Consider the following 18,861-nt stretch of genomic DNA (forward strand, 5'->3'; position numbering starts at 1 on the left):
TCTCTTGCAAACACTTTTTTTTAATCCTTGGTTTGTGCTACACTCCACCCTCTCCTCTTTTTCCTCGCTAAAAATTTAAACTAAATAATAGATGGGGGAGGCAGGTTTCAATTTAAGGACCGGTAACCTTGGCAGATCCCTTTTGAATAGCTCTTTTTATCTGAATAATTATGGCTGTTTGGTAAAATTACAACTTCTTGCTTGTGTTTCCCCTCTGTGTTTGCAATGTCTCCAGTCTGTGCCCCCTGACGAGGTGGGGCGGGGGGGTCGTTTAATGAGCCTTTGTGGGAGAGTGAGAGCTGCACGCAGGACTCCTGAAAGCCATCCTAGGAACCAGCTGTTCCCGCCTTGAGGTCCGTCAGCATAGGGAGTGGACTGGGAGTTGAGATCGCTGATAGCGAATACTGAATTTTAAGTCCCAGTCTTTTATTTCCCTCCAAAGAAATGAAGCTGGAACATAAAAGTATTAACACACCAAGCAACTTATTCTTTCCCAAGGTAAAGACTTGTGAACAAGTTCACTTAGTGCTCAGCGGAGCGGCTTCCCTTTCCCTACAAAGAAGCTATTCGGCCGAAAATTGTTCTTTCTGGGGACTGACACAGACATGTCTGTAGCCCCCAGAAATCGGATTTCTTTTTTCCAATTTGCTCTTTATAACAGTTTTAAAACGTATTACTTGAGTCTTTTCCCCTTATGCAATGATTCAAAATAACAGCCTTTTGGAAGTCTTCAGGATGACAAGCCAGTCTTTGTAGTGGCTCCTATATTAACTGCCCAGGGGTGGGAGTAGGCTGGGTCCATTAGGAGCCAGTGATGCTGCAGGCAGCGGTCTTCCTCTTGCCCCAGCAACTTCCCTTGTCTGACCAGCGCTACTCAAGAGCTGCAGTGCTGCGAAGCTTTATTAGAAATGCAGGACGGGGGGCGCCTGGGTGGCTCAGTCGTTAAGTGTCTGCCTTCAGCTCGGATCATGGTCCCAAGGTCCTGGGATCGAGCCCCACATTGGGCTCCCTGCTCCACGGGAAGCCTGCTTCTCCCTCTCCCACTCCCCCTACTTGTGTCCCCTCTCGCTGTGTCTCTGTCAAATAAATAAAATCTTTAAAAAAAAAAAAAAAAGACGCAGGACGGGCGCCTGGGCGGCTCAGTCAGTTAAGCGTCTGCCTTCAGCTCGGGTCGTCATTCTGGAGTCTGGGGATCTGAGCCTCATGTTGGGCTCCCTGCTCAGCGGGGAGTCTGCTACCTCTCCCTCTGCCCCTCCCCCTGCTCGCTCGCTCGCTCTCAAATAAATCTTAGGGGCGGGGAAAAAAAAAAGAAATGCAGGAGGTCAGGCGGGGTAGGGTACCTAGCTGGCTGACCTGGAAGATTGTGTGACTCGACCTCACGGTCGTGATTTTGAGGCCCACGTTGGGTGTAGAGATTACTTAAATGCAGGAGCGCAGGCCCCAGACAGACGAGATCTGCATCCACAGGCCACTCCTATGCTCTTAGAGGTTGAGAAGCCTGGACCTGGGGCCTGGGACCTCTTCCACCCCCAGTAGGCAGAGTTACAAAGAGATGTATGTATGTATTTAGTGTCCTTGCACTGCTACCCTCGCACTTCGTGCAGAGAAAACCGCTACAAGGTATAACCTAAAACGCAGTTCTTGGCTTTGTATTTACAAATATGTGGAGACCAGTTGTCTTATGGGCTGTGACCACACTGAAGCGCAGAGACTTTTTTTTTTTAAAGATTTTATTTATCTGACAGAGAGAGTGATAGTGAGAGCAGGAACACAAGCAAAGGGAGTGGGAGAGGCAGAAGCAGGCTTCCCGCTGAGCAGGGAGCCCGATGCGGGGCTCGATCCCAGGACCCTGGGATCATGACCTGAGCCGAAGGCAGACGCTTAACGACTGAGCCACCCAGGCGCCCCTGAAGCGCAGAGACTCTTAATCAGCTTTTTTATGCCGTGCATCAAAGCAGTTCTTGGTAGAAGGTATTATGAAGCCTGAGATTGTCCCCCTTATATTTCTGACCATTCCTTAAGCCCAAACTACAGTGTACTACAGACGACACTGGGACAATTTGTTGACGTTATCTGAAATACAGGTCGCCATTTGGACGTCTTCAATCCCTGGGGAAATCTTCCTGTGTATTAATGAGCCTTGTTGTTTAGAATTACTCTTACCTTTCTGCAAAATTAAAAAGAAATGAGTGTCCCTTTATTTCCGTGAAATCCTAATCCAGAGTGAATTTGTTTGTTACTTTAACTCTCCAGTGAGTGGTCTGTGCAGTCAGGGACTTGTTGATCAGACCCTGGTTAATATTTGAAGCTGATTCTGGTACTGAAGAACCTGTTTCAAATGCCCGAGGGATGATTTATCTCTGTCTAAACAAGCTACTGAAGTGAAATGAGCATTAAAGCCTGTCCTTCCTGTTACTGAATCACGGAGGAGTATCACATCCTTTCTCTGTGGCATTGTAATGTTCTGTTTGCTTAGTGTTAAAGAGGACTGTGAACAGAGTTCAGTGTGATGAAAAGCCAGCATTTTCATTTTAAGGAGATTATCACCCCTTTGCCAACGCCTTGTGTCCCACACCCGCCTCCAAGGCACAGGGTTGTGTCAACAGCTACCTCTGATTCTGAAGGCTAACGGTTCACCGCCCCAAGCCCCAGACATCGTGTGGACCCCTGTATTGCTGGGGATTTGATCAGCAGCATTATTGGGATGCTTTGTTCATTAAAATACAAACTGTAAACATTCGTACATGGTAGCACTTAGATATTTCACTGACTCCGGGCCAGGTCAAGAGTCTAGTAGACACAGAAAACCGCCTCTCCATCTCCTACATGCCAGACCTTTTGTTTTTAGGTCTGGCTGTTAATTGGGCCAAGGAGTCTGCCAGCTGGTCGGTACAGCACATACATAGGTAGGTGGGTGTTGAAATGGCAGGTTTGAGAAGTCGTGTCACCTGGTTTCAGATGATTCTACCATTTACTTTGAAACTAAGCAAAGTTACTTTGCTTTGTCTTAGTTTCCCCGTCTCTTAGAAGGGGGCAATATTTGCTGCCTTGTGTACCCTCCCACACTGAAGATCAAGCAGTAATAAACGTCACTGGGGTAAAATGCTGTGTATTATTCTTTGTAATTAGAAAAAAACTCTAGTCTTTGTGAGTGAATGCCATGGAATCTTTTCCACAAGTCTTCTAAAAGGGATCATGGAGGGGCGCCTGGGTGGCTCAGTCGTTAAGCGTCTGCCTTCGGCTCAGGTCATGATCCCAGGGTCCTGGGATCGAGCCCCGTGTCGGGCTCCCTGCTCAGGGGAAAGCCTGCTTCTCCCTCTCCCACTCCCCCTGCTTGTGTCCCCTCTCTAGCTGTCTCTGTCAAGTAAACTAAAAAATCTTTTAAAGAAAAAAATAAAAGGCGTAATGGAGCCACGTAGCCAAGTTGCCCCACACCCCCTCTCTCAGAACTTCAGCGTGCACCTTATGCTGGAAGCCCTTAGAGCTAAAATCATGACTGGACAGGTGTTCAATCATCCTGTTACATAAATCTTTCCTCTTGGCTGGTAAGGAAAATGAAGCTAACGGCCAAGCCGTAAGCTGCCTCAATTCTGTTTGTTTGCAGGGTCATGTTGAAAGGTATTTGAAACACGTTTAGAATGTGTGTCGAAGATTTATGTCTTCGTGATGGGCAGGTCCAGCCCTAGAGGGGAGCTTCCGATGTTTTGATCGTCATTGCCGAGATCATCAGGAACAGGTGCCGTGAGCTTCAGAGGCAGGTCTGTGGGGGGCACCAGGGAGCACGATGCAATGCAGAAGAATCACGTGTTTCTCATTTTTTATTTACCTCTTGAGACTTCAGTGAAAAATATTATTCACGAGTCGAAGTACATGGAGCCGGCATTTCTGTTTCCCCTTCCCCAGCAAATAAACCACAGGACCAGTTTTATCGAATGAGTACAGCATACTGCTAACCAAAGCACATCACTTTTCCAAAAATGCATACGTTTCAGACGAATTGGTGACATTTCTTCATATGGTAAGATTTAAGTATCTTTTCTGAGCCTCATGAGATTTTGGGAAGAAGGAGGTTGCAGAATTCATCTCATGGTGACTTGCCAGGAGTGGTGTGTCACCTTCTAGGTGACACTGGTCTGCCTTTAGTACCGGCAGCTGCCATGACTGCCCCGAGCCTTTGCTGTATCCCACCCAGCTGTATCCCTCCCAGGAGAGGCAAGAGCATGATCCCTGAAGAAGCAGATCCTACTGCCAAATGGCCTCCATCCCACAAGCAGAAGTGACATGTTGGCTCTTCCCATACTGTGTCTTCACACTTTCTCATTCATGAGGCTGGTCTGAATTTTCCCTGAAGTTAGTCCGAAGAGCTTGATCTCACAGAGGGGCCTTCGTCTGCTCCCACCCCTCCCCCCAGCACGCTTAAGGAAAAGAAAAAAAAAAAAAAATCCCTGCTTTCAAGGACTTGGCTCAGGCTGCCTAGGCCAGGGCCTGTGGAGAGAGACCGTCTCAGCCAGAGCGGGAGCCAGGCTTCTCTCAGCACCCAGAATGGCAGCTTGAGTCCCAGATCTGTGTTAGTCCTGGCCAGGAGAGGCAGGCCCCGGGCCACAGGAAGTTGGGGGCACATCCCGGGGAAACCGGAAGGCCTAGGCGGCCACTGCCTGGGTTAATCATTGCTAGTCTGCACACTCGTATCTTGGTTCCCCTCCTCCCCTTCATTATTCTCTGGCTTATTTATGTTTCTTTCTTTTTTTTTTTTTTTAAGATTTTATTTATTTTGACAGAGAGGGACAGCGAGAGAGGGAACACAAGCAGGGGGAGTGGGAGAGGGAGAAGCAGGCTTCCCGCGGAGCAGGGAGCCCGATGCGGGGCTCGATCCCAGGACCCTGGGATCATGACCTGAGCCGAAGGCAGACGCTTAACGACTGAGCCACCCAGGCACCCCTTTATTTATGTTTCTAACCAAGGGAACACTTAACTGCTCCCGGCTCTTTTTATGTTCCTGGACAAATGTGTTCCCCTTCGGGCCCAAGTGTTCTCTCTGAAAGGAAGTTGGACGTGTAGAAGTTGTCAGACATGAACTAGGAAAGAGACATGGGGGCCTCCTCTCTTCGCCTCCACTCCCACACCCACCTACCCCCTTGAGGAAGCACTAGGCAGTGCATTTGGAAAACCACCCAACTAGGCAGCCTCTAAGGACTTATCTCCTTTTATCAGTCTGCAAGTTGTCTCTGGTTTATGCTGCCGTTTTTGCTGCAAATTCTCCCATCCGCAACATGCACTGCTTCTCTGGATGAAAGAGCATCCAAGCAGTGCTAGACTACCCAAGATTCTGGAACTCAAGGGAAATGTTTATTTTTGTCTTACTGGGAGCCAGAGTTCGGGGAGTTAGGGCTGGGCTGGGTCTTACTTAGGTCTGCAGCAAAAACCGCTCCAGTCCCAGAAAAGGAATCAACGTGTTTAGTGCTAGACTGTTCTAGCTCCCTGAGTGCAGGGGCTCTGACCACCTTACTCTCCACTGTTGCCCCAGTAGCCACATGATATGTTCTCAGCTGGGAAAAATGAATGAACACCTCAGCATCCGCTAGAAGCTCTTCTGTGCCAGTAAGATCCCAGCAGAGAGCTTTCTATTGCTTTCATGTGACCAGGGCTGCCCCCACCTTTGGGCTTGTCTCTTTTGTCCTCAAAATAGGGACTCCCTAGCTGTGTTTGCATTCATGAGCCAAAGACTTCTGTAACCCAACAGTGGGGGCCCCCGGGGCAGCCAGCATCAGCGTGAGCCGCCCAGCCATCCTGTCTTGTTCTCACTGGGGTGGAACTGTCCTCCCAGCCACCCCTGCGGCTCTGGTTTCCCAGCCCCTCCTAGACCTTTCTCATGCTCCATGGATAGCACGCCTTGGGGACCCACTGCTTTTGGGGTTTCTTCCCCTGCTTTTCCTGCTGGGCGGCCTCTGTCCCCACTTTTCTCCCCTTTGATCCGGTGCGGGGAGGGGGGACAGAGAGAGGAGTTCTTGCCAGGAGGCAGTTGCCCCCTTTAGGACTCCCTCGTGCCTTATTCGGAGTTTACTGTTGTGCCACCCACGTTTTCATTCTCCAGCCTTCTTAGATGTCAGATGTTTTGAAGCCAGCTTTCATTTTTCAGCAGTTGGGAGGGCAGGGGTGGGGGCTAGGTTGCAGTGTATTAAGTGTTTGAAAAAGAAAAGGCTTGTGCCCAGAGGCAGCCGTGCGTGAGCGGTCAGTCCTGAGTGGTTTGGATTGAAATAGGCCAGGGAAAGTAAAGCTCTGGGGTCTTTGTCCAATCTTCCCTCCAGTCCCCAGGCTCCATGCCAGGCTGCATGCCCAGCCCCCTATGGCACGTGTTGCCTTCACCCCAGGGGCCCTGACAGTCTCAGAATGGTGCCCCCCAGAACACACTGGAGATTATAAGCCTCTTGCATTGAGGTTTTGTCTAAAGAGGAAAATGCTGTAATCGAAAGCTCCTTGATTATAAAGAAGGAATAGAGAGGCTTGGCATAGAAGAGCCTTCGTTCCTTGGCCTGCTCAGCCAGGGTCGGGCACATGCAGTCCCCCAGCGCCAGGAGGACCTTAGGCTCTTGGGGGAACTTGGAGTCTGCCCATCCAGAGCATGAAAGGTCACAGCTGCAACTGCTCACCTTGTGCGTTTTCGTGCCGCTGCTGCCTCCGTCTGCCCCCCTTGCGCTGACTCAGGTGGGGCACCTTGGTCTCCACTCACAATCTGGAGTGGTACCATTGGCCATTAGCTAATTACCATTAGCCAGAGTTGGGAGCCCGTGGCCTCTCTGTCTCACAACAGGGAGGGGAAGAGGGCTCTCTGGGGGAGTAGTCGAAGCAGGAAAAGACACTGGGACTGTGATCCGAATTGCATTCAAGGATCCATCTGGCCCAGGGTCCAAAAAGCGGGAGGATGGGAGGCAATGTGGTGCTGAGTTCCGAGAACTCTGGAATTTGTGTGTCCTTCCTGAGATGCGTGAGCCCAGCCCTGCACTTGCTGCCCTGGAAGGCCGTTAGGCGTTCAGCCAGCCTGTCTCAAATGGGATTTTATTCCACTAAGCATCTCCCGGGACCAGTGCCCTAATGAACATACCTGTCTGGGGCAGTTGGTATGCCACAAAATCCCTGCTGCACCACCATCCCCCAGAAGTTCCTTGACCAACCTCATTTAACTTCTGTCTCCTTACAGCTTTGAACCAACTATATAGCCCTGGTGCATCCTGAGGAGGATCCAAGCCCTGTCCCAGTGCTGGGCAGAAAACCAAAGGGTCCTCTGGGGAGGGGGAGCGGGGGAGGGGCAGAGAGTAAGCAGGCAATGTACCAGGCCTCTGTCCTCAGTCCCAGGGCCAGCAGTTGTCTTCCTCTTGCCCTGACAACCTCGTTCTACCAGCGCTGCTAGACGAGTTGCCTGTGGTCCGGGAGCACCAGGCACATGGCAGAGCATTTCTTAGAAATGCAGGAGCGTGGGCGCCTGGGTGGCTCAGTCGGTTAAGCGACTGCCTTCGGCTCAGGTCATGATCCCAGAGTCCTGGGATGGAGTCCCACATCGGGCTCCCGGCTCAGCAGGGAGCCTGCTTCTCCCTCTGACCCTATCCCCTCTCATGCTGTTTCTCTCTCTCTCTCTCAAATAAATAAATAAAATCTTAAAAAAAAAAAAAAAAGCAGGAGCATAAGCTCCAGACCCTCTGCATCAGGATCAGGCCACTCCAATGCTGTTCAGAGTTGGAGAAGCTCTGGGCTGGGGCCTCTTTCCCACCCATGGCTGACGAGGGCTTGCCGGAGGGAGAACTTGACTCAAGGCCTGGGAAGAACTGGTGGCTGATCCACACTTCCCCTCTGCCTTTTCGCATCTGCAGGTGGGGTTGGAGGTGGAATGAGGATGAGGCATGTCCTCATTATTAATTCGAATCTCTTCTTGGTTGGGTGAGAATCTTGGTGGAGAAACATGGCCCTGGTCCCAGTGCCCAGGGGACTGAAAACTCCGGGGCCTGCATGTCTCAGTGCAGAGGCTGATGTAAGGGTTGCTGTGGTCCCAGATCTGTTCCTTAATGAAATGCAGTCCGGGTGGCTGGAAAGATCAGGAGCGGGTGGGGGCGGGGAGAGGTGGGACTGACAGTCCCTTGAGCACAGCAGGTGCTCAATAAATAAGTTGAATAAGTGAATACAAGGCTTGAGTCCTCCCTAACTTGTCTGTGAAGTGGGCCTGTTGGCTTCTGACCTCAGAGGGTCCCTTTGGCTTGGTCCGCTAATTCTAAATGGTTGGTGAGATGGACGTTTGTCTCTACCCCTTTTGCAGACTCAGTTTCCCCAGTTATTAGAGCAACGGAGTGAGATCCAGAGGTCTCAAGGATCCCCTCTGACATCAGTGTTGTTTGTGACTCGGGGCATGATCATGGGGTCACCGTCACCCATGTCCCCCAGAGCTCTGGCCCTGAAGACACACTCCCTGTCCCCTCCATTCATCCAGCGTTGCTCCTGGAAGAGGAGCCCAGGGGAGAAGAAAGGGAGATGTGCAACGCAAATGGCCTTCCCCTCAGTGAGGCCCAGGAGCTGCTGCCGCTGACTTGCACCTGACCTTGGGCAAATCTCTTCCCCTCTGTGGGCCTCAGCAGGTAGACTAAAAGTGATCCCGGTGGTACCTTTCTGCCTGGGTTTTCAACTCTGGACCTGACCCCTCCTGCCTCCTGCGGCTGTCCCTCCACTTCGTTAGACGCCGGGGCTCACCTCCCCCGTCCCGGGTTAGGCTGGGAGTGGGGAGCGAGCTGCCCACTCCAGGGAGGATGTCCAAGAGCCGCTACGCCGCTGGGGGTGGAGTGGTCACGACGCGGCTGCTGCGAGGACTCACACCAAGCTTCCCTGTGCGGAGGACGCGATGTTGGGGCACAGGCTCCCCGCCCACCTAACCCAGCGCTTTTTCCTTCCTCCCCGCCCCTGCAGACACGCGGAGCCCATGGGGGCCTAGGGCGTGTCCCCCACCTTTCCCGTCGCCCCTACTTGCCCCAGAAGCTGTCCCCCTCCCCTGGGGGCACCGGCTATTGGCCGGATCGCTGGGTCCTCTCCCGGGCCCTGCCACAGTCTAGCCACGTAACCTTGAGCCAGTCTTTGCGCTCTCTGGTCCTCAGTTTCCCCACCTGAGAAATGGCACAGAGCGCCCGCCGCCGGGACCGCCGTGAGGGGCGCCGGGCGCGCGGGGGCCGGCAGGGCGGGGGCCTCCGCCGCTCCCGCTCCCTCGCCCGCGGCTCGGGCTCCGCAGTGACGGGGGGAGCGGCGCCGGGGAAGGAGCGCTCCGCGGTCACGTGACGCCCCCCCTCCCCGAACTGCGGCGGCGGCGGCGGCGGCGGCGGCGGCGGCGGCGGCGAACGCGAAGCCGCGTCCGAGCAGAGCTGCAGCGGCTGCCGCGGGCACCGGAGTGCCGAGCCCAGGACGCCCGGCCCAGGCCCGCGGGTGAGTCCGCCCCGCCCGGGTGCGGCCCGGGGACGGGGAAGGGACGGGGAAGGGACGGCAGTGCCGCGGGCTCCCCTCGGCCGGCCGCCAGGACCCCGCGCAGGCGGGGACCCGGGGCCCGAGGGTCGGCGGGAGGGGGCGCGGGCCGGGTTGGCCGCGGCCGGAGGCGGGCGTGGGGGGCAGGCCTGGGCTGAGCCGGCTGAGCCCCCCCTCCCCGCTTGCGGGGTTTTGTCCAGGCGGCCGCTGAGGCGGCGCGGGTGCCACCCCCCTGCGTGGGTGGGAGTCCCTCTTGCCCTCGGCCTGGGGAGGGGGCGCCTTGGGTGCAGAGGAGGGAACGGCGGAGAAGTGGGCGCTTTCCCTCGATCCCTGGGCAGTGGCCCCGGGCCTTAACGCCCCCCCAGGAAGAGGCGCTCCGGTCCTCAGAGGACGGAAGTGGGGGTCCTCAGGGGCAACGACCCTGAGCCGAGAGGGCGGTGATGTCCTTGCTTCCCCGGGGACGGAGCGCACTCCCCCCCGCCCCTGTCTCCGACCCGCCGCGGAGCAGGGCACCCGCGTCACGCAGTCGGGCGCCCCCTCGCCGCCTCCCTCCCCTGGCTCCGCAGGATCTGAGGACTCGGTGGGAATCCACAGGGCGGTCCCCACGCCCCGCAGACGCTTTGGTGCCCGCCTTGGGGTGCCTGGGCTTGGGCGCGCGCGCGGGCGCGCACACGCGCGCGCACACACATACAGACACACACACCCCAGCTCAGGAGGCGAGAGCCCTCCTCCCTTCGTGGTGGCTAGACCCCAACCTGTGCGTGACCCCCAAGTCCTTGTTGGGGCCATAGCACAGGCCTGGGCGGGGGGGGGGGGATCAAGAAGGACACCCCACCCCTCACACATGGCACACTGGCATCTGTCCCCGTCTTCATTCCCTCCCTGGCGGTCGTCAGAGGCCAGCAGGAAGGGCCACTGAGAGAAGCTGGGTCAGGACAGAGCCAGAGAGAAAGGCAGAGGGAAAATGAAGTAGGAGGTGTCATTTCCTTCCAAAAGGGAGCTGGGTCCCAGGCTCTCAGCCCACCCTGCCAAGGGGGCAGTGATCCCTCCTTCCTGACCGTGTCTGGAAGAAGAAGCTGGGTGGGGGGGAGGGTCTGTTTTTTAGTAATGGGAGGAAACATCAGCCAAGTTGCTCCTGAATGGGGAGAGGGCAGCAGCGGAGTGGGGGTGGGGGTGGTCTTGCCCAGCTGGCCCCAGAAATCCGCCTATTTCTCCATCCAGGCCTCAGCCGCCCTCTGAGCTCCCCTCTCGCAGTTGGAGGGTCTGGAGAAGTGGAGGGGTGGCTTAATGGCCTCAGAAAGGATTCTAGGTAAGGATTAGTCCCCAGGTGGCATGAGCACCTTCCCCATGCACAGCAGTGTGTCAGGTGGGGTGTGTGCGTGCGTGCATGCACACTGAGGTCTCCATTGCACAGATGAGGAAACCGAGGCTTAGAGAGGCTAAATAACCTGCCCAAGGTCACGGAGTCGCCTCTGTCGGGGCTAGCGTCAGTCAGTTCTCTGACTCCTGATCTAGGTGGATCTTTGGGGGGTGGGGGGTGGGGTCTGTGACGAGTGGAGTGGTGCTGCTTGGGGAGGTGAGGCTGCATCTGGAGGGATGTGGGGAAGGTGGCTCAGGTTAAGGAGAACCCCTCCACCTTTCTTCAGGGGCCAGAACTCAGACCTTCTTCCTCTCCCAGAGCCCGGTGCTTGCTTTGCTGGCCCTTCCCACAGCCACGATGGTCCATCCCAGCCTGGGATTCCCAGCTTTCCTTGGTCTTCTCTGTGTTGCCTACCCGCAGGGGTCTCAGGAGACCCCTCTCCTGGCTCTATTCACCCTCCACCCCTATGAGACCCTCTTGAACTGCAGAGGGTCTCCTTGGCCCCCGGGGGGGTTGGGGGGGGAGGGCTCTACTGCTCAGGCCTCAGGACCCTGCAGCGTCTGCTCAGGCCTGGAGTAAGGGAGCCCCTGCTTTAGCTCCCCCTCAGCCGGCCCCACGTTCCAGGGCTGAGAGGCCCTTTGAGGACTCCTGGGCCAGGTCTGTCTTCCACACCACCTGTCTGTCTACGGAGGCCTGTGTCCTGCCGGGCAAACACACGTACTGCAGGAGCAGCCGAGACCCACGCACAGCCAGACACAGACGAGAACACGCCCCGACTCACAAATACCCCGAGACCCAGACACAGCAACACACGGGCACACGCGCGGGTCGAGACCCCCGCCCCCAGCGCTGGCCGGCGCTGCAGACACCAGGAGACGCCCCCCCCAGCACGCGGACACACACAGATGGAAGGGGTCGTCACGAGAAGAGCCTCCTCAGAAGCCCTCATCCGACTGACAGCTGCTTCTGTGAACCCCTCCCGGGCACACGCGTGAGCCCTACGCACACATGGCAAAGAGCACGAGAAAGCCCCATGCCCTGAGAAATCACCCCGGCAGATACGCACCCACCCACACCCAGGCCACCACGGGTGCACACACGTGTGCATTACATCAGCTTCCTGCGTGTGGGACGTGAACTCCTCGTCACCCTGGGAGGGGGTGGCAGGGGCCCCTCTGACCCCCCCACCGCCCCAGCAAAGCCTCATCTTCCTTCTTTTCTGCCTCACGTGAACCCCGCTCGGCTGACCCTGAGAATACTGGGGAAGTGCCTGGGGTTTCCCCCTCCGTGTACCCTCCTCTCCTGCCCCTTCCCCCTCCCCACCGGCCAGGTGGCCGCAGGAGCCTCTCCACCCTGCTGTCCCTGAAGGTGCTGCTCCACGGGCCCCTCCTAAGACAGGACACCCCCCAGCCCAAGAGGCCCCGGGGTTCCCTTTCCTTTGCCACTTTGCCAGGAGGCCTCGCCAAGTCCTGGCTTCTGCTTTGCCCTCCCAGCAAGGTTGGGGGCCAGCCGGTGTGAAGGGAAGGGAATCCTCTGAGATCCTCTGCCAGGCTGCGCCCTGGCACCCTGGCTGTACCCCCTGAGAGGCTAGTGTTGTTGGGGAGCAGCTGCCAAGAGATGCTTCCGTGGGCTCTGATAAAGTCCCCAGGGCAGACGGATGCTACGTGGGGGCAATGAGGGGGCTTTGCCATTCTCACTCGGGCACTCAGCCTCGGCTTGCCAGAGTGCTGGTTCTAAGTCCTGGCCTGGCCCTGACTCTTGCTGGCTGTGCAGCCCAGGCAAATCATCTCCCGTCTCTGGGCCCATGTCCAGCTCTGGGAGGCAGCTCAGCCTGGCCCGCGAGCATGAGGTTGTGAGGTGGCAGCCCTCTGCCAAGGAGGAAAGGAAGTTTGGCTCTGCTGGACATCATGGGGCGAGGTGGGGAGGGGCGGGGCTGGCTAAGGACTCGCAGCCGACTGAGAACTCTAGGTCCACACTAGGTTGAGCAGGGGCCATCAGCCCTGGGACTTCCTGTGATGGCCACCCTGGGGCCAACAGAGGGGGACTCGAGGGCAGGGCTCATCTGGAGGGATTTTTATGCCCCCAAAGTGCTCTATTTTTAGGGCTGAAGACTAGCACTTGACAGTGACTGAGGCAGTGACTCAGAGAGGAGGACGGGAGAAGAGGCAGAGGGGTGTTAGTGGAGAGACACCCCAAAACAGGGGAGTCCCACTGGAAGAAAGGAGCCAAATCTATGATGCTCGTGCTGTGAGCTGGTACAAGGACAGGGATCTCGTTGACACACTTGATAAGCGTTTACTGAGCTGTAGTGTGTCCCAGGGACTGTGGCAGGCACCGGGGACAACAGAGATGAGCTGGGTGTGGCATCATTTGGCCCCTTCCACAGCCCAGTGTGATGTTCCTGTGACCACGTCTGAGAGGAGGAAGTAAGGCTCAACGAGGTAGAGTGATGAGCCCACCCCACTAGTAAATACCTCTGCCAAAATGAGCCACCCACCCCTGGGCAGCCTTTTGGAAGTGGAAGACTTGAGTTCAAATTCTGACTTTGCTACTGAATGGCTATACAACTTAAGGCAAGTTATTCCATCTCTCTGAGCCTCTGTTTCTTTTTTTTTTTTTTTTTAAGATTTTATTTATTTATTTGAGAGAGAGAGAGAGAGCACGAGCAGGGGCAGAGGGAGAGGGCGAAGCAGACTCCCCACTGAGCAGGGAGCCAGATGTGGGGCTCAATCCCAGGACCCTGAGATCATGACCTGAGCTGAAGGCAGATGCTTCACCAACTGAGCCACCCAGGCGCCCCCGAGCCTCCGTTTCTTTATCTATAAAATGCAGATCACCCACTTTATTTGCTGACGGGGCTGTTTGAAAGGTTAAGGAACCTAATGGAGGCCGATACCCAAGGCGGCGCCCATCTGCTCCTCATGGTGGGGATTTGTTGGGGACTAAAAGGAGATGGGCTGGGAGTCATCAGGGATCCAAGTCCAGTCTCTGCTGTGTGATTCTGGACCAGCCACTTAGGCTCCGTGTGCCTCCTTCCTTCTCCATAGACCAGGGATGATGAGCCCTTGTTCGCCTGCCTACCTGGGAGTATTGTTTGTGCAGATCAGACATGACGGCTGGGAGCTGCTTTGAAAAACACAGAGCTGCACTCAGAGAGAGGAATGCACAGAAGGAAAAACAAACACCAGAAAAACATGAAGAACAATCTATTTTAAAAATGTCAAATATTTTATTACAGCGAGAAAAAAAAAAATAAGCCTCTTCTTCAAGGTTTTGGGGTAGTGAGGACTTTTCCCCAGGACTTCACATTTCCAATTCGGTTGGCATTGCAATCACAGGAGATGGGTGGTTTCCCCCGTGAGGGGTCAGGGCCTGGCACACGGCAGGCAGTCATAAGTGGTAATGGGGGCTCTTCGTGGAATTACGAGCTGCACAGGGACAGGGGAGTGATGGGGTTTCTGGTGGCAAGACTGGCTTCAGCATGAGAGGTAGACATCGGGACACTGGCTTGGCTCCAGTGGAAGGCGTGTGTAGGGACGAGCTGGAGTCAGCTCATGGAGGGCCTTGAATGCCAGACTGAGGAGTTTGCATTTCTCTGAAAGCCAGTGCGGAGACCCTCGAGGGACCAGCTGAACCTTCTGTGGGCAGGCCTTGGGTCCAGAAGGAGGAGCTAGCCTGGCACAGTTCTCTGCCCTGCCCCGCTGTGTAAGAATGGCCCCATTGGGCGCCTGGGTGGCTCAGTCGTTAAGCTTCTGCCTTCGGCTCAGGTCATGATCCCAGGGTCCTGGGATCAAGCCCCACATCGGGCTCCCTGCTCAGCGGGAAGCCTGCTTCTCCCTCTCCCACTCCCCCTGCTTGTGTTCCCTCTCTCGCTGTCTCTCTCTCTGTCAAATAAGTAAATAAAATCTTAAAAAAAAAAAAAAAAAAAAGAATGGCCCCATTGCCTGTTTCCCTGAGTCTCGTTTTCCTCGTGTGTGCAAAGGAGCATCTTTCCATCCCTGGGACAGGCGAGAGGACCAAGGCACCAAATGGTCAGGGGACTAGGGGACTGCCATCTGTGCTGGAAATCAGGAGACCCACGTTCCCCCTCTCACCCCACCCCACTAGTTGGGTGATCTCAGGCAAGTCAAGCCCCCCTTTCCAGCTGTGGAATGGGCAGATGCGGTTTCTGCCTTTATAGGGCGGCTCGCGCGAGACTTCGCTGGTGAGACGGGGCTACCTGTGGCTCAGCTGTGTTGTGTCCCTGGGGGAATCCCGCTGTTTCTTGTAACTACCTGTTCCCCAGGCTCCCCTGGGAATTTGGGGCTGCTAAGACTTGGGGTGGATAGTGGGCGAGCACAGACTCCTGAGCCGCCAGAGAGGCCGTGACCCGCTCAAGGCCACAGGGGCCACCCGCCTGCCTCAGCCAGGCCGTTGTGGGAGGTGGAAGGGGGAGCCACGTGGGTCCAGCCCTCTGCTCTGCCCCTGAGTTCTCGGCCACAAGTCTGTGGGGAAAGACACCCTGACCCCCAGCTCAGAGGACAGCCTTCTTCAAGGTCCCACTCCTCTAAGTGAGGGCTTTCGGGGCGGGGTGGAGGCGGCTGATGGAAAGTGACTTCGGGAACTTTTCTCTTCTGCCGCTTGCATGCTCCATGCGGAAACTGCTGGGGCAGCCCCGAGTCCTCCATTCTCAAGAGTAGGGTGTCATCTACCTGCAAGGGTCTGCCAGGACAAGGCCCCCTGCTGGTGGGCAAACCTCCCACCTTCCTGCCTCTTCCTGATCTCGGAGGTCCAAAGAGAGGCTGTCCACCCCAGCAGACTGCTCGTGCCAGCCCTGAAAGCAGGCTGAGGATACCCCGGGCTGAAAGCTGTGTGTGTGTGGGCTCCAGCCTTGTCCCATTCACCACTTGCTTCCACCTGAGACACGGGAGCTCTTCCAGATGCATACGGCTGTCGTTTCAGTCCCTCCCCCAGGACCCCGAGCCCCAGACACAGGACTGGACAGAGCCTTTAGGGCAGAGCCGTCACCTGTCCCAGCCACCAGGCAGGCCCGAGACTTCCCTGGCTGGGGAGGTATGGCCTTCTGCCATCGTCTGATGGGCAGGAGAAACCTGGGACCTGTGCCCTGCCCCTGCCCCCGTGCCACATTGTTGGGGGCTGCCCTAGGTCAGCCCGGGTGGCAACATAACAACCACCAGGAAGGTTCTGGCAAGGGAGAAGCAGAATAGAGGCTGAGTGATAGAATACAGGTGGGGGCATGAATTGAGTCCTTACAGTATGTGGGCCTGTGCTAAGCACTTTTCATGGATCTTATTTAATCCTCAGAGCAGTTATTAGACCCACTGAGGCTCAGAGAGGTTAAATGGCCTCCCCAAGGTCACCCAGCTGGTGTGTGGCCGGAGGTGAGATTTGAATTATGGTCTGTCTGACTCCACTTTTAACCACTTTGGCCTACTGCATGCAGAATTAGATGAGGTTAGGGGAAGGGTGCTGTAGAGAGGAACAGGCTGAGCCCTTAGGGAATGGTGGTAGTTCTGGGCAGGGGTGGGGAGGGGGTTCACACTCTGGAGCTGTCCCCACACCTTGAGGACACGGCCCTGAAACTCCCAGGTCCTCCTCCCTCCTTTCCCCCTTCCCTGTGGCCTGTCCCTGGGGCTCAGCGCCCAGGCTGGGTTGAGAAAAGAGGATGAATGAAGAGATTTTTTTTTTTTTTTTTTGCAGAGGTTCCCGGGCATGTACAATCCCACAGACCCTGGCTTCTCCTGGCCTGTGTCTGCATAAATTCCCAGCTTGGAAACTGAGAAATCCTCAGCATCAGAGCTGGAGAGGAGCCCATGGGATCAGCTGGTCCAACCCCCTTGTTTTACAGATAATAATTATTATGATTACGCCCGATGGTAGCAATTCACAAAGGGCTTTCACATCTGGGTTGCCTCTTAATCACGCCAGAGCCCTTGGGGCTGGCAGAATTCGGGTGGGGGTGCTTGTTATTCACCTCCCCACTTGGCAGCTGAGAAAAACTGAGGCTTAGAGAGGTCAAGAGATGGGCCCCAGAGCACACAGCTAGCTTTGGTCCTGGGCTCCAAACCCAGATCTCTCCTCCCCCTGGGCCCATTGTACCCTTCTGGGACCCCCAAGGCTCTGAGCCCATGGAGTGTGGCTGCAGGACTAACTCCGCATTAGGGGCAAGCCAGGGGGCAGTGTCTAGGGGGGCTGGTTCTGTTCCGACATGTGTGGACGTGGGAACAGGACAGGTATCAGAGATGCCCACCTTCCTCCCTGTTATGGGAACACACTTTCCTTCTCCGAGCCAAGGGGCAGAGCTGTTTCCTAGAGGCCTCCTGCCCAATGTGCCCGGCTGCCCCAGAAAATCAGACAGAAGGTGCCGTGGAGAGCCCTCATTATACAGAGAAGGAAACTGGGCCCAGAGGGGTAGGGACCTGCCCAGAGTCACACTGAGCCAGTGGCAGGGCTGGGCCTGAGACCTGGGTCTCATGCCTCAGTGTAAGGCTGTGCCAGCACGTGTCTGGTAACCGTGCCGAAGATAAAAGCCCTACTTACTGAAGGCCTACTGTATTCCAGGGCTGAGCACTTTACACTGAATCCCCAAAACAACCCTGTGAGGCTAAGTACTTGTATTATCATTACAATCCCTTTTACAGATGAAGAAATTGAGGTTTCAGGAGGTTATGGAAATGGCCCAGAGTCACAAACCAGAAAGTGACGGAGGCGAGGGTTCAAACACAGGTCCATCTGACTCCAGCCCATGCCGATGTCAACCCCCAGATGTAATATGATAGGAATAAAATCGGTTTTACCTTTCTTTTTGTTCAATAGCCAACCTAGGACATCATTCATTCATTCACTGAACATTTATGGAGTACCTACCACGCTGAGGAGACCAGGGAGCTGATCTCTAGTCCGAGGCAGGGAGCTGAGGGTCAGAGATGAGGCGTGAGGCTGTGGGTCTCCAGACATTCCTAAACTCCCCACCTCCATGCATGATGGCCGCCTTCCCCTCCTCCTCCTGTCCCCGACCCAGCCACAGACTGTGCATTTTCCAACCTCTTTCTTTGCTCTCCAGCTTGCTCGTGGGGTACGTTGCAGCTGATTTACCCTGTGGGAGTGGGGGCATGACTCAGCAGAGGCTTCTGGACTTTGTACATCCCCAAGAAGACCCTGCTGACAATGGCATTAGCATCCACCACCGTGCAAGCCCTCTGTGGGCACAAGCCACTGGGCTAAGCCCACTCTGTGGGCATCACCTCTTCTGCTGAGCATCATCGCTGTCTGAGCTACCGGCTAGTGTATCTCCATTCTTTGGATGTGGGAACTGAGGCTTAGAGTCGTACAGCTCCGGACTGGGATGGAGCCCCACCGTCTGGCTCTCATGTCTGTGCCCTTTCCCCATGGCTCACCCTGCCCTGCTCCGTGTCCAGGCTCTGTGCCCAGGCTGTGTGGCTTTGCATTTAGAAACCTGGTTCCTGGAAGTCAGGGCTTCAGCCAAGCAGCAAGTATTTATTAAGCACCTACTGTGTGCCTTGGGGAAGTGCTTTGTGAGGCTACATTTTGTGAGGATGAGGAGATAGGAGTTCCTCTGTGAGGGATTGGTGAGGGGAGCTCCTGTGCAACCACCCCCACCTAACCCCTGAGTACAGGAGGCTTTCAGGCCTCCAAGGGTGTCACACCAGAGCATCAAGTGCTGTTCGAAGGGCTTTCTTCTTGGCAGCAGTCCCTAAGCGGGACTCAGAGTAAAGACCTCAGAGGGCCTTCACAGTCACTTCTACTTCTACTAACCCTGGGGCAAACCCCTCAGGGCCTCAGTTTCCTGGCCTGTGAACAGGGGGTGATAATTGCACCTAATTTACAGGGTGGTCAGGAGGACCGAACCAACAAGAGCGCTTGGTACAGGGCCTCGGGAACTAGTCGCTGCTCCTACTGAGCCGGGGTGCCTGCATGTGTGATGGGGGCTGAGGTCTTGAGGGGGCGTCAGAAGCTGGCTCTGCTCTGTTTACAAGCCTCAGTTTCCCCATCAG

This window comes from Mirounga angustirostris, unplaced genomic scaffold, assembly GCF_029215605.1.
Source record: "Mirounga angustirostris isolate CCGP_5_RB_7025 unplaced genomic scaffold, mMirAng1.0.hap1 SCAF_4, whole genome shotgun sequence".
Taxonomy (NCBI): domain Eukaryota; kingdom Metazoa; phylum Chordata; class Mammalia; order Carnivora; family Phocidae; genus Mirounga; species Mirounga angustirostris.